The sequence below is a fragment of the Orcinus orca genome, chromosome 12 (genome assembly GCF_937001465.1).
Source record: "Orcinus orca chromosome 12, mOrcOrc1.1, whole genome shotgun sequence".
Lineage (NCBI taxonomy): Eukaryota > Metazoa > Chordata > Mammalia > Artiodactyla > Delphinidae > Orcinus > Orcinus orca.
In genome coordinates, this window is record NC_064570.1 from 80,804,705 (window position 1) to 80,821,283 (window position 16,579).

A 16,579-nucleotide genomic window follows, 5' to 3' on the forward strand; every position below is an offset into this window, starting at 1 on the left:
TACTCTTGGGAGGAAGGACATCCAGAAGAAAGTTTGTCCGATGGGGCAGACTATGGCCCTCTTTGTGCACCTTCAGCTGAGCCCGGTGCCCGCCATCCCGCCTCTGCCCGTGTGTCTGGGCGGGGCCACAGCAGCATCCCACTCTGCCCGTGTGTCTGGGCGGGGCCACAGCAGCATCCCACTCTGCCCGTGTGTCTGGGCGGGGCCACAGCAGCATCCCATTCTGCCTGCATGTCTGGGCGGGGCCACAGCAGCATGCCACCTCTGCCTGCATGTCTGGGCGGGGCCACAGCAGCATGCCACCTCTGCCTGCATGTCTGGGCAGGGCAGGGCTGCGGAAGAGGGAGGAGGGAGAGAAAGGGTTCAAGCAGGCATCCAACTGCCCCTAGATGCCAATACGTGCCCTCCAACAATGTCTATTCAGGTGGAGTTGACAACATACATGTAAAATACATTAACAGTGGTGCGTGATGCCCTAAGTAGCTGCAGGAACAATGAACTACGGGCTGGCATTTGTTTATTGTGTGCTTTGTGCCAGGCGTGTTCTATGTGCTTTGTACTGACTCAGTTTAACCCTGGCAGGAGCCCCATGAGGTCGGCGCTGTCGTAAGTTTACAGGTGAGGAAACTGAGGCACAGCAGGGCTCAGGGACCTGCTCAAGGTCACTCAGGAAGCGGCGGGAACCGAAAGTAAGAATAAAAAGTGCTGACCGTCACCGAAGAATGAACAGCCGGTTGAAGCTGGAAGGATTGCGGAAGGCGCCTGAGCTGTGCTCCGCTCACACCGAGGACGAGGAGTAAGGCGCTGCGGGTCTGGGGACAGGCCCCGAGTCAGGAAGGTACAGGGCCGCAGGCCGCCGCCTCCCCGGCCTCCACGTGTCCCAGGGGCTCGGGGACCCGCCGTCAGAAGCCGCGCTGGGACGTGGTGGAGGTCCTGAAATGGGGACCAAGGATATCTCTGTAAGCGTATGGCAAGCTCCGCTTGTAAATAGTGTTGAATTATAGGATGAAGTTATTATGCAGAAATGTTTTGTTTCCCTTGAAAGCGAGAAAACAAGGGCCGGCTCCCGCTGCATCTCTAAATAGGCTGCTGTTTCTCTTTCTTTTTGTCGTTGGGAAGAATCATTCCTGCCGGCGTGGCTAACGAGCTTCCGCAGCTGTTGAATGCAATTATACATTCTGTTCCACGAGGCCGTCGTGCGGCCATTGTCTCGGGGGGGCTCGGTGTGTGCTCCGGCCCCGGGATGCTTGGACGGCACAGCGGCCCGAGCTGGTCTTGGTCCAGGAGGCTCTGAGGTCTGGGTCAGGCGGGCCTGCAGGAGGAGAGGCTGCTTGGACACAGGGGGCCGGAGAAGGGCGCTGTTTTTCTACATCACAGCTGCCCTCTTCAGCAAGGACTGAGGAATGCTAGAGGAGAACCGGCCACCGTTTTCTAAAAAGGGTCTTCTATTAAAGAAAAATTATTATCCGACCGATTTTACCCAGACACTAACTTTCAGTCCTCCAGGTGTGGCCGTTGAGCAAGTCCGCAGCCGGCCAAGGCTGAGGGAGCCGCGTCCGCCCGGTTCCTCGCCTACTCCACGCCTGTCGGCACCGGAGCTCCCTGGTCCGGTCTGTTCAGTAGAACTTGGAAGATTTTTGAATCTCTCAATCTCCTGTTGCTCTAAATTCAGACCTTCACTGCCAGTGTCCCTCAGCTGTTTCCCCGCGGTGATCCCTTGCCTCCTGTGCACTCCCCAAAAATACCAGCTCCCCTGGTGCCACCAGGAAGGCATTTCTCGTCCTGGGGCCGCCAGGCTCCCTCTGGCTCTGAGGTGCAGACTGCTGCCGCTCCTGGGCTCTGCTCAGCGGGGACCTGCCCCGGCGGGGGTGGGACTGCTTACAGCCTGGCACTTCGGTGCAGAGGAAGTAACTCAGCTTGGGACTGAGGGCCGGAGTCTCTCATGACCAGGGAGTTATGAAAACCTGTGCTTCTTCATGAACGGCCCTCTTCCCAAAGGCCTAATCCTCTCTCCTCCTCCACCGAAAGAATACGTGGATTTCTTTCCAAACATTTCCATCATGTATTTGCCGTAGGAAAAAAAAAAAAAATCTTCTGGGCAGTATCTGACTACCTGCCACATGAAAAACCAGGTCTGTGGTTTCTGGGTTACCACAGATAATGAATGCAGAGTTCATCCTGGTGAAGTGTTAACCAATCAAATGACGTTTAAGAGTCAAACATAAGAGAGCTCACAAATAAGCACGGGAAAGAAACAGAGATATTTGTGCCGGTAGATGAACGCAGACACATGGGTAGCTGCGTGTTCTTAGACTCTCCATTTCTTTCCATCCCCTCCTCCCTTATGGACCTTCCACTGGTGGCCAGTTGTTATTCATAAATTTGAGCTGTTTGCATAGTAGGAGTTGCAGTAATCTAATTATACTATTCTGATCACCAGTTACATTCATTTGCTCCTAGTACTATAGCAGTATATACACACTCTGTAACCTCTTCGCTTTTGCATCTCTTCACCTTTGAAAAAGAAAGTCAATCTCAATGAACAGTGCTGAGGAAAATATTCTCGAAGAGTAAAAACAGTGTTTAATAAAAAGAGGGCTTTCCAAGTCCTGGTCTCTGTTTATATTACTAAGGAGATGTTAAAAATATAGTCTGGAGAGACTATCTTATAGTCTATAACTGGAGCATAGCTATCTGCTGACACACAGGCCACTTCTGAAATACTGCTTCACACCCACTTTCAAATAATCTGATGCCGTCTCAGCCAAATTAATCTCTGACTAACAGGAGTCCTTTCTGGATTTACATATAGTCTCAGAGATACATAATAAATGGTATATATCGAAGACAGCTGCCGTGAGAGTGTTTATGCAGCTTGGCTAGAAACAGTCGCTCTCTTAACATGCTGGGTGTTTTACATGAAGACCGTCCCTGGCATTGTGCAGCCCAGCAAGAACGCTGGCCCGCTGACTAAACAAATATGATTGCCAAAGTGAATTATTAAATTCCAACCGGCCTCACTTGCTAGAGAATTTCTCTCCTCTTTCTCCCACACAGCTTCCTACTTTTTATTAGATGAACCCTTTTCAGCTCTTGCAAATAATTGCTATCTCTTGCTAGTCATTGCTACAGCAGTTTCCCACTGTTTATATTTTAAAACCAGCACTTGGATGAGTCCCGCTGAAGTAGAACAAATAAATATGTGTGTGCATCTGTGCAAATATTTATCTAAAATTACATTATGAAAAGTCCTAGTGAACTCTGGGTCCCACTGTTGCGCCCTGGATCCCTTCTGAGACGATCCCGCCATCGGGCTACTGTTACTTGACTACACATGGGTGACTTCAGCCCAGCATTTCCTTTGGAGGCCTATCTGGGACACTCCCTTCCAATAGAGGAAGTGGGCTGATGAGGGCCAGTGTTCTCATTCCAGATCCTTCACATCTCTGAAAAGCTGCATCCTTTGTAGAAAATAGATCTGTACGTGTGCCAGAGTGGAACCCTGATGTTCATGGGGGGGCGGGGGAGGTCACAGATTCCTTGTCTGTTTCAGCAGTAATCCTCCCATTTGGCAGGAGTCCGAGAGGAAGTATTTAACAATGGGATTTTATAAAATTCAATGTAGTAAAGAATGGTTTTAGATTTGAATGGATCTAAGGATGTGTTCTTTCTTTCCCCCTGATAAGTGGAGGGTATTTAAGGGTAACGGTATCTCTGGATTTGCTGGGAGGATTTGGCTTTTATTGGACTTTGTAGAATGATAATTTTTCCATGTTATCATTTCCATGAAAGGTAATCCTCAGAAGAAAAAGCTGTAGTCTCTTACCTCCATACTGATCTTAAACATTTTGCTTAAGGGGAATTAGTGAGGAAATAACAGTCTCTCAGAAGGTTTAAAACTGTGATTTCGTTCAACATCCAGTGCTCTTTGAATGTCTCCAACGATATGCCAGAAACTGTGAAGTGATTTTCTTTCACACACTCGCCACAAGACCTGGTGTTTTTTAAAGCCTTAGACACAAAGAGCTTTATGCTAAAAATAAAAATTGCACAAAGCAGAGGAAAAGATGTTCTTGTCATCGTTCCCTGTTTGCTTCTAACCACGTGAAGTCTCCAGGGGAGCTTGCTGGATTCAGATAAGCTCCAGTGGTGGGTTAGCAGCCACAGTAGAAAGTTAGAGGCCGTCCGCTGAGGAAGAAAGACCTGCCCTGTGTACAGGTCTAGGATACAAGGATGGCTTAGGTCTTTATCAGCCAGTGACCCTTGCCACCCTAACACAGAACAATAGCTACCCAGGAGTGTTTATGTCTACTGAGAAAAGGAAGGGCAAAACAATACCACCGATGTACTTTTTAATTTATTGTATGGTCTATTTAGACTCTGTTAATTTCTAGTCTTTTAAAAGAAAGCAAGTTGAAGAAGATTTGCTTGGTACAGAAGCATCATAACATCACAGACTCTTCCTCTTGGCAGGGGCATTAAGTCCGTTGGCCCACATCCCTACCAGTGGCAGCCTGAGTCAAGGACCTCATTACTGGCATCCTCCTTTGCACACATAAAGTTTATCCATCCCCTCGATAGATGTATATTGAGCCCTTCCCACACAGAGATATGGCAGGGAACGATGCAGCCTCTTATTTCAAGGAGTTGGCTATTTAAAAGAAGATAGAAACATGGAAAGCAGTGATTGCATGAGAGAACCTATGGTAAAAGGCCTGTTGAGAGTTTTAGGAGACGGCGTGCACAGAGAAGTTCTATTTAGCTTAGGGTGAGAATCAGGAAACAGTTCAAAAAAAATTGAACATATTGAAGGACAAATGGACCCTGGGCAAGTGGACCAGTGGAGCAGGCACACCAGAAAGGTAAAGAGCTTGTACAGAGGATGGCGGTGTGGAGAGCAGAGCCTGCTCAGGAAGAGCAGCTGGTGGGTCGGGCTGCCCGAGGAGGTGAGAGAGCAGGACCACGGACAGAATCGACGGACGGGACACTTAAAGGTGGGCAGAGGAAGATGCTGGAAAGGGGCGGGAGAGGAGGAGGGAACCTCGGCTGGCGGTGTGAGGGGCAGAGGGTTCCAGGAGGGGGAGTCCACGGCATCAGTGCTGCAAAAGGATGAAGGAGCCAGCCTGGAACAGGGGAGCCGTCTCTCTGTGGAGAAGGAAGGACGGATGGCCATTAGAACAGATTTGAGCTGGGGAGCAGTCACGTGGGGGCAGAATGTACGGCATGAAATAGGAAGTGAGGTGGGTAAGTCACGCCTGCGAGGGATGAAAATAGGGAAGAGGGGGTGGTCTGGAAAAGCTGCCGTGAGCACAGAAGAAGCTGATGCTCTGTGTGCCACTGAGGGGCCAGCTGAGAGCAGAGGCCATACGCTCCCTGGAGAGGCAGGAACCCGCTTGGTGGTGTGACGTTTTCCAGCCTTAAGTGAAAAGTCCACACGTAGGCACCGAGGAGGGAGAATATTGTGCGCTGCGACTCCACTGGGTGTGTGGTGCACTGTCGCTGTGAAGAGTATGTGCAATAGGGGGTATTTTGGTGAATTATATGCTTGACTTATGGAAAAGCAGCTGTTTCTCCCTCTCCTCCTATGAGCACTCCAGAGTCTTTGGTTAGGCCTTGACCTCAAAGTCCTCAGAGCCCACGGATCTAGCCTGGCTCGTAGAGAGTTTGGGGTGGGAGTCATCGTTTCCCTGATTTCTCGTGCGTATTCCCCTCTCTTCTCCAGCATCGTGGATTGACCTGTGTACTTCAGCGCTTAACTATATACAGTAGTATCTGATTTATTTAACCCCATTCAGGAGCGAGCTGATCCTCCTAACTGAAGTTTCCAGATAAGTGAATTACATCCCATTTAAAACTAAACAAAAAAGGCAATTTCTATGGTGTATTCCTATGACTTGGTCTCTACAGAGAGTAATGGACCTTATTTGCAGCAGGTTCAGGATGACTTTGGGCCATGGTTCTAAATAGCAATGGACTATGCCTTTCAAGTGACCTCAAGCCTGCAATTTTTTGTTTTGTTTTGTCTTCTCTGTCTGCCCATCCAGTAATCCTATCAAAAAGGGAGGAAATAAAAATCAACACCCGTTTCATGTAAATACCTGCCTGCCTTCTCTCCCTCCCAGATCCTTCTCAGAGAGGATGAAAGATAACTTTGTCTAAGACAGAGGATTTCAGATGTCAGTTTATTCATTTAATAAATATTTATTAAGCAGTTACTCTGAACCGAACCCTGTGCTAAGAGATTAGGATACAGCTGTGAACAAGCCAGACATCGTCCTGTCTCCCCAGAAATGTCCATTACTGCCCGGCTGCCCTCAGAGGGGCTGAAGGGTGGAGCTGGAGTGCAGAACATCTGTGGTAAGTGGTCGACAGACCAGAGCCAGGCACCAGCGTGTGCAGAAGCAGAAGCTTTTCAAGTTACTGATATTGTAACATAAAATATCTAGGTGGACTGGGAAACTAGTTGAACCGTGCAACACATAAACCCTAAGGAGCTGAAATGTGGAGCAACGTGTTTTCTAAAGCATCTGGGGTTAATAGATTTTTCATGCTGGTAATTCAAGTGCATACGAGCGATGGCACTCACACACACTGGTTAACATGCTATACAAATGGCACTGTCATCTGAAGCCAGCGTCTTTGAACTTAAAACTGCCATATAAGAATTTTGATTCTTTTACCATGGGGCAGGGTGGGGCAGGGGGGCGGTGAAGCCCTAGCAGAACAATGAATCAATTTTTTACTACATTGCCTAAGTCTAATGTTCTTCGGAGAGTTTTCAGAGAATTACTTATGCAATACCCATCTCTCCCGCCGTTGGTCCCGAGGGCTCAGTGTCATCGTTTTCTGAAAGTCGTTCTTTGTTTAGGTGTGCACTACACCTGGGCTGACTCTTACACAGACTTCTAAGTTAACCATACCCCATGCACCCACCTCAAAAGGACTGTAGGTGCAGAAACAAGAGATAGTCAGCCCAAGACCCCTATTTAAGCCTAACTCGGTTCCTTTTCCCCTTTTCCAGGGCAGCTTATCCCTGGGTCTAAAGTTCAGTAGCCTCACTATAAAAGGCTGAGAAAAAACAATATCCATTCCTCCTTTGCAGTCCACTTCTCACAGGAGCCCACCCAGATGCCCGGCTATCCTTCCACCTGGGATCCTATAGGCCAGGGTGTTTGTGATCCACACCAGAAGCTACATGCGAGACCTTTCCAGTTGGCCAAAGAGCAAAAGATTTCCTTTTCTCACTATCGCTGTTTTCTTCCCTCTTCCTTTAAATATTTTCCTGCGAGCCTCTTAACTTCCCAGGCTTCTTTCACACCCCTGTTTCTCTGTACAGCAGCTTCCTGTACAAATGTGTATCACATGCAGATGTGGAAACTTGCCTAAATGAAATTAGGCAGACAGGTGGCGCCAGAGATACACGTGACTCACTCCCTTGCTTCATTTAGTTTCCTGTTCAAATGTCACTTCAGTAAGAAGGGCCTTACCTGACCCCTACCTCCGCCAAAAATAGTTATCCTGGGCAACTGATCACTTAAGCTGCTATGCATTCCCTTGAAGCATCTATCACGCCTGTCAAATTACAGGTTAATTTCTTAATTGGTTTTATTTGTCTCTTTGTGCGCACTGTGAGATCAGGGACTCACTGATGATTCATCCCTATGGTTTAGAAAAGTGCCTGGTACATAGTAAACCCTTCCAGTTTTTAGAATGAAGTGCCTATTTTGACAATTCAGAACCTTGAGGTTTATCTTAATGAGGGAGCTTCTGTGATCATCATCTTTGTTTTAAAGCTTAGGCTATTGAAGCTCAGAGCTTGCCCAAGGTCGCATAAGTGGTAAGTGGAACCAAGATCCACACCCGCATCTGCTGACTCTGTTTATTCAGGTGATTCTATAAAATGCCTCCAAATAGAGAGAAATTAATTTTATAAATACTTATTGGTATGTCTTTATAGAGAAGGCATAATGAACATAAAGGGCCATGCATTAAACTTTATCACAAGCAACGGCTTATCAGAATGAATGAGGCCAGTATATCAATGACAGTTCATCTGAAGGTTGCATATCAATCAAGGGCCCCAGTTTTTCTCCATGAAGTTTTAACCTGGAATGTTGAGGAAAAAGACATGGCCCATTCGATTTTCCTTTTCATTTCTTTTGCCCAATTCTAAAGTGACAGCTCATTCCTCAAGATTAACCTGGTGTTGCTTTATTTTCCTCCCTTTCGGAGAGAGGAGAGATGGTGGGGAAACACATCTTTCAAGTTTATAAATTAGCCTCCTTTCATCCCCACAGATGGCTCTTGCTTCCCCCAGAGACACTCGGGCATTGGTGGTTAAGCAAATAGATTTGGGACCAAGTCAGACTTCTGTTGAGGCATTTGAACGCATTCTTGCTTCCCTTGCAAACTCCTCAGGCTTCAGCTGAGTTGGAAAGGAAAAGTACAGTTCTCAGATGAATTTTCGGGTAACGGGATTTCATCTTTGTTCAAAGATTTTCTTGATGGGGAGGAAATAGGGTGCACGAGGCTGGTAGTTTTGATTTTGCAAAGGTAACAAGATAACATATTCTTTTATCGTAAGACTTTTTATCCTAAGTTTATTTTTTTTATCTGAAACGTACTTTCAATTTTAATATAATGGGGAAAAAAGCTATGATAGATTTAATCTTTGTGTATAAACACAATTAGAAGCACATAAAGATTAAGTACTCACTGTGACAAAGCCCCCAAATATCTTAATACTAATTAGCCTTAAAAATTTCAGCACATTTTCCTTTGCGCTCAATTCTACTGGGTTCTGTTTTCTATCAAAAGAAAACATTCTGTCATGTTAATATACAATAGCAGCAAAAAGCTGCACAAGGGTACCACCCTCAGTGCTGCTGAAAAGACATAATTTTCAAAAGTTTTCTTAAAATATAAGGAGTCCCTTTTTCAGATTTTACTGAATGTAATCAGCCACCCGAAAAGTTCTTATATTTTGCCCACTATTTTAAAAGTACAGTCAGTTATTGTGTGGTGAACAAACATCTTTTATTTGAAGTACCTTAAAAGAGCATTACATTATTTACCCAAGTTTCACCATTGGGAGGCAAAGGTGCTCTCGTGTCCTTCTTTGTCTCCTTAAAAATTGTTGAAGCATTGAGAAAACAGTAACCAAAAAGTCCTCAAAGAAAAAGGATGCATAATCCTACTATTCACACCCAAATATTTTAGGTTTTGCCTTTAGTTATTACCTTGTAGTGCCTGACCTTTTTTTTTTTTTTTTTTTTCTCGCTTTATTACAGAGTAGTGTAAAAACAGCTGTTCCTAACTGTGTTCCGGAGTCTCTAAGCCAACCACCATAGCACCTTTTGCTTTCTGATATCTCAATACTTAACAAACAGAACAATAAAGATATCTTTCTATGTCTTTTCCCTTCTTACATCACGAGCTGGCTTTTTACATCCATGGCCCTGGCACCTAGCACAGTGCCTAGTTCATGGTAGCCACTTGTAATTACTTGTACAGTAAATGGCTTAACAAAATGGCTAGCAATGTGGATAGACAGATAGATGGATAGATAGATAAAAACAAAGACAAGTATTGCTTGCCTGCCCATTTTTATGCAGATGAAAATCATGTGGCTTTTAAAAAATATTATATTGTACTGAGATATTTAATCACTTACATGACTATACTATGTTGATATCACATTGTACCAAATTACTGTTTGAATTGTTTTCATTTTGACAACTAATATTCTCATACACTTTTTGGTTCTATCACTTTATTTTCTCATGATAAATTCCCTTAAGCAACAACACCAAGTCAAAAGCCCTTTTTTTTTTAGCTACATGTGAGTATAACAGATTTGCTGCAGCCATGCCTATACTGTGTATGTTTGAATGTTGCTAATTTAGTAGTTGCAAAATGCTAACTCAGAAAATTAATTTACTTGAATTTTTTAATCACAAAAAGTAGTCATCTCTCTATTTTATTATTTGTATTTATGCTTTGGGGAGTTATATGCTCATCAATAAGTTCATTATTGCATAATGGAACACTGATAGGCAAGGAATGATAAAGACATTGCATAATCCCCAGATAATTAACTTGAAATGTTATATAGCACCCCATGTAGTTGTAAGAGACTATAAAGCCTCCAGATATATCTGAGTCTCTGGTACTTTTCTAATATCAAAAGATATTCATATAAAGCTTTTAGAACCAGAGTGTACTTCCGTTCTTTCACACTTTCTCTGTTTATGGTGTGCATGTTTATATAGATGCTGAAAGAAGTAAATCTGAGCATAAATCTGAACTCCTGTGTGATTTTGAGCAAGTTTAATCCTCAATTTCCTCATCCATCTGGGTTTATTTACAGCAGTAATGTAATTAACATGTAGCACAGGGCTTGGAACATGGAAAGCATTCAAACATATTAGCTATCATTATTAAAGTCTGATCAATCATGTTAACTCAGAACCGTTATAAACATGTGGCTTATTCAGGTAATTTAATGGAATTAATTTTAATAAATGCATTTTCTTGTTTGACCTATTTGGGGAATTTATAGTAGTCAGTGTTAACAGTAACTGACAGCGTTATAGCTGGAAACATGTTGTACCAGATCTGTTTCCTAAAGCAAATCCAAGTGAAAAAAAGCGTGTTGTGATTGTGCAGTGCATGTGAAACCTGGAGGAGTGTAGTGCAGTAAATATGAGAGCTGCCCATGAAGACTTTATAACCTAAAAGGCAACACAGTGACAAAGACAGAGATGGTCGCTGTATCCTTCATAAATTGACAATGGATAAATTGTAGGAGACTCTACTTAATAAGAAACAATCTATCATAATGGAAGATAAACGAACAGATTAAAGCTTACTCAAGAGGAAATGTAGGATCCACCGTGGACCACAGGTTGAATAACTATCAGGAGCTCAGGCATCCTACTGTCGAGTGGGAGCGTGAGCTGTGAAGTCACACAGACCCAGGTCTGAACTTCTCCATCCCTCACTAGCTCTGTGACTCTGCAAAACCTCACTGAATCTCAGAAGGAAAAAAAAAAAAGAAAAAAAGGTGTTTCATTTAAGTTCACGATTTGTTACTCAGTAGGCACTTAGTACATACTTCTTTGCTTCTTATCTCCCTTTATTATTCACAAAAGTAAACGAAATACATACCGACCATAAAACAGTTGAAAACTGGCAGTAACTCCTTCAACATCATCATCTAGCAGAATATAAGAGAACTGGAGTTATGAAATTTGGAAGCTCGTTTAAGAGAAATGACTTCTTTTTTAATATGAGCATTTAAAGCTATAATTTCCCTCTAAGCATGTCTTCACTGCATCCCACAAATTGTGATGTTGCATTTTCATTTTCATTCAGTTCAAAATACTTTATATCCCTTATCACTACTTTTATGACTTGAGGGTTATTTACACATATGTTGTTTAATGTAATACAATTTTTGAGAATTTTGTAGATATCTTGGTTACTATTTTTAATTTAGTTTATTTGTCGTCAGAGAATATGTCCTATATAAATTCAGTCCTTTTAACTATATTGAGACTTGTTCTATGGTTCAACATATAGTCTGTTCTGATTGATGTTCTGTGTGTACTTGCAAAGAATGTGAGAGCTGCTGTTGTTTGGTGGAGTGCTCTATAAATACGTATTAAACCGATTTGGTTCAGACTGTTGTACAACTCTGTCATTACTGAGTTTCTGTCTACTCATTCAGTTACTGAAAGAAGAATATTTAAGTCATCAACTTAACTATATTTGTAATTTTCTCTCTCTCCTTTGAAGTCTGACAGTTTTTTGCTTCATGTATTTTGAGTTCTATTATTGGATACATATGTGTTTATAATTGTTACAAATCCCTGCTGTATTGACTCTTTTATCATTATGAAATGTCTTTGACTTTGGTAATACTTCTTGCCTTAAATTTTATTTTGTCTGACCCTAATATAGCCACTGAAGCTTGCTTATGCATATTGTATACTTTTCCAACCTTTTACTTTCAACCTATTTGTATTTTTATATTTAAAGTGTTACAGGTAGCATATGGTTGAGTCTACCTTTTTTATAACAGCTTGGCCCCAAAACATCTGCCCTTTGGTTAGAGTATTTAGTCCATTTACATTTAATCTAATTAGTGATGTAGTCGAATTTAGGTCTGCCCTTTGCTCTTTGCTTTCTGTTTGTCTCATGTATTTCATGTTCCTTTTCTGCCTTCTTTGTGTTAAATATTTCATAGTATAGTATATTTTAATTCTGTTGGCTTTTTATAGCTATATTCCTTTGCATCATTCTTCTAATGATTACTACAGGGATTACCATATGCTTCTTTAATTTATCACAATCAGCTTAAAATTATTATTGATTAACTTTGGAGACATATATATGGAGATTAGATATAGAGATATAGGTATAGATATAGATATCTTGCAACTCTATAGCTCCATTTACCTTCCCTCCAACCTTGGTGCTATTACTGCAATATACATATTACATCTATAAACAGGCACACCTCGAAGATATTGCAGCTTCGGTTCCAGACCACTGCAATAAAGCAAATGTTGCAATAAAGCAAGTCACATGATGAATATTTTGGTTTTGCAGTGCATATAAAAGTTACGTTTACACTATAGTCTGTTAAGTGTGCAACAGCATTATGTCTAAAAACAATGCACATAACTTCATTTAAAAATATTTTATTGCTAAAAAGTGCTAACCATCATCTGAGCCCTCAGCGAGTTGTAATCTTTTTGCAATAGTAACATCAAAGATCACTGATCACAGATCACCATAACAAATATAAGAATAATGAAAAAGTTTGAAATATTGAGAGAATTGCCAAAATGTGACAGGGAGACAAGTGAGCCAATGCTGTTGGAAAATGGCACCAATAGACTTGCTCCACAAAGGAGTGCACAAACCTTCAATTAGTGTAAAAAAATAAATAAAAGCAGTATCTGCAAAGTACCATATAGTGAAGTACAATGAAACAAAATGCCTGTACTTTAAAACCCAAAATACAGTGTAATTAGTTTTGTGTTAAGCGGTCATATATCTTTAAGAAGAGATGAAAAATATAACAATGATGTTTAAATCCCTGGGTAGTCGTTAAAATAAATTATGTCTCTAAAATAAATGTTATAATTCATCATTTTAATTTTATTAGTTATGAGAATTTCCAATTGTTATTTTTTACTACTTTTGAGATGTGTATCCAATATCGAGCTGAGAACAAAAAAAGTGCTGGGCAGTCAGCTGGACTCATTGCTCCCTGAATAAATCTGTCTCAGTCAAATGACAGATCACTACAGTCATGACTTCAAGATTGCCTCTCAAAAGGAAAAACTGAAAATATTAAATCCTTGACCTCCAAAGGTCTACTTACTGCATTTTAAATCATTTAGCATTCATCGTCGCTATTTATAATTTTTTAAAACTTGAAGCTTGCGGTAATCCATTTATTTAGAGTTCAGTAACTGTAGTTTAGTAACTATGACAATATAAATTATGGACATGGAAAGCCTTGTAAGATGGTATCTGTTGGTTTGTAATGTATACATTTCTTTCCAAATGAAGAGAAACGACCAGCAGAACTTTAGGTTATAGTGACACCTGGTGGTACTGTTTTTTTTTTCTTTAAGAACATTTTCTGATTTGATCTGTCTAGAATTTTTATTAAGTAATCATTTTATCAGCTAGGATGTGCCTTAAGAGTCCCTTCTCTTCCTGACCCACATCCCTTTCCATGGCATGGTCCTTGGGCCAGAATCCCTACTGGTAAGCGCAGCCAGCGGCCTTCACGTTTCTACGTTGGGCTTGAGAAAGAGATCTCATTACGGTGGAATGAATAGACACTGTTAATGCTAAAACTGGGAATAGTATGACTAACAACATGTTATGAAATGCTTCTGAGGATGTGTAGGTACTGAGAATGCACCTGGCATACCCATGCAGTACATACCATATTACTGTATCATTTTATAGAGGGGATTCTGCAGAATACCCAAGGTCACAAAGTTAACCAGCTTGATTAAGTCTCTGGAGAAGCCAGAGCTTCAGTTTTGACTGAATACTAGTTCTAATTTTGAGAAAGAATTTTAATTGTAATTTTAAAAGTATATATATTGCACGAGTACCTTCTGTTTTTAAGAAATTAAATTATTTCCGATAAGGTTGAAGTCTTTGCTACCCAGCCCAAGTCCCCTCCTTCTTTCCCCAGAAATAACTACCACTCTCAGTTTGGTGTGTAGCTTTCCAGAACCATCACACACACACACACACACACACACTTTATATTTAATATAGAGATAGATGGTTACTTTCTTGTGTGTTTGGTACATAAAAGAGAGTTTGGCCAAAGTGAAGGGACTAGCCTCATCAAAATATGAACTTGTGCCACTAAGTATTATTATAAGTTGAACCTCTGTAGCACTGATAGTTATTTCTGAAGTTATCTCAGATGTCTCTAGTAAATAGTCAAGATTTAACTAGAATATTGGCTGGAGCACCATCGAGTCTCCTAACGAATGTCCCAGTGTGGCGACACTGCCTGAATGCGGTTGTCAGTGTGACACTCCCGCCACCATGGCTGGACCCAAAATGAACAAACTTTTATTTCTGTGTTATTTAATTGAACCCATGATTGTTTATTGAGGCCAAGATCGTCAGAATGATCTGTCGTTTGTACCCTTGCTCACGGAATATATGGAGCGAGGACTCCCATAATTGTCTTTAATTTTTGTTGTTTGAATCCAGCTTTTTTACCACTCTCATTGAAAATATACATGTATACTTTTTTAAAGTTTTTTTTTATTTTGACAGTGTTTTCTAATTTTAAAAAACCTTGAAATTTGAATAATTAAAAGGAAACTAATTAGAATGATAGGCAGTAAAAGTATTAATCCATCCACATTCTCTTTTTTCCCCTTCCAGGCAAAATAACTTAAATGAAATAGTAAGTGTAAATGAAAAAAAAAAATTAGAGGAGTCAAGAGCCCAAAGAATTTGTCAGGAGAGCCTGACTGAGTAGGTTACATCCCGCTGACCGAGCTCCTAACTCTCTGAGTTTAGTCAGTATTCTACGCAAAGATGACGTGAACTTCTGGCTATCCCTTCACACTGTGGAATTTACTAGATTTTAGGTTTAAACCAGGTGATTTGAGCTACAATGAGAACTTGAGACAGAATCACCCAGATTCGAAGTACAGCACTTTGGGGTCAAGGAGGAGAGCTATTTCCACAGGATAAACATAAGAACGTTAATTAAACAGCGAGGGGACTTCTCAGAACACATGATTTAAAAATGTGGAATGTTTGAGTTGGATAAATCTCCATGAATTTTGTGAACATATTCTGTACTTATATCTATTTCAAAGTCACATTGTTGTTGATTATCCATGTATTGTAACCCTGTAACGAGGCATTCTATGCTTACAGTTTTCCTTTAGGATCTGGGGTAAATACAAACTAAGGTAAGAACCTTTCAAGTTACTCCTATAAATGAAGGAGTGCGTATTGTCACGTTTGCATTGTGATTTTTGCAGAGTCGTTCTCTGGAAATTTCCATATAGCTCATTATTTGTTGAGAGTATGTTTGTCAGATCGTGGGAGGTTCGGATTTTGTTTTCAACTGCGGGGGAAGGGTGTGACAGTGCCTGTTAAATGTTCATCTCACACAATGGGCAAAATGAAAGCGAATGAATGGCGGGTTACATGGCAAATGTGTGGCCCAGGAGAGAGAAGGCAGTGGGTGGCAAGCAGCTTATGGAGACATGCCTGTAGAGTAAGATGCAAAGCTGGCACGCTCACCAGGGAATCTGTAGCAGCTTCACAATGCAGCCATGGCAGGAGATCTGGAGCCTGACTAAACAGTAGTAACACCCATGATGGGGCAAGAAAAGCCTGCCTACAACAGACACGTGAAGCTTCCAAAGTGGTACCGGTGGTTTTTTTCCAGTCAGTCAGTCGTGGCTACTATAAAGCTGCTATATTTTAACTTAAAAATGTGACTTGGAGAAAGCTACTGTGTATCCTAAAAGATGTATGTACTATTGCAGAATTTATTTGTTTAATCAGATAACAGATGAAAATATTTTTAATACAAAATGTGCCAAATACCATCAGATCTAATGTACACTTGAAATAACTATATTCTTACATATATTTTTAATAAATATTTACTTTTGGTCACTTTAAGCAAATTACGTTATCAGAGATTGGTTTTATGTAACTAAAATGCATATTAAATCAGAAAGCCTACTTGAACAAAAAAAGTAGATTTCATGTTATAACAGGAACTTCTTGGACTTGTCTTTGAATGGTTAAAATCATCTTATGTAACTAAAAAATCATCATTTTATGTAACTAAAATTACTTTAATCACTGTATTTAGCCAGGGTGTGGTTCTTTCCAGTTAGAACATTTTAAACTCTTAAGTGATTATTCAATAGCTAGACTCAACTATTAGGGCCATTTCCTTTCTTACTCGTCCATTTATAAACTGTTTACATGCACTTCTGCTCTGCACTTATTTTATACCCTGATTTTCCTTCATTTGGAATCCAGCACA

The 16,579-nt window shown here is 41.3% G+C and overlaps 1 long non-coding RNA gene across 1 annotated transcript in view; it reads right to left on the reverse strand.

Annotated features, from left to right (window-relative positions):
• Nucleotides 1-16,579, reverse strand: part of LOC125960668 (uncharacterized) — a 53,672-nt gene that overhangs the window by 14,005 nt on the left and 23,088 nt on the right. The window lies entirely within an intron of this gene.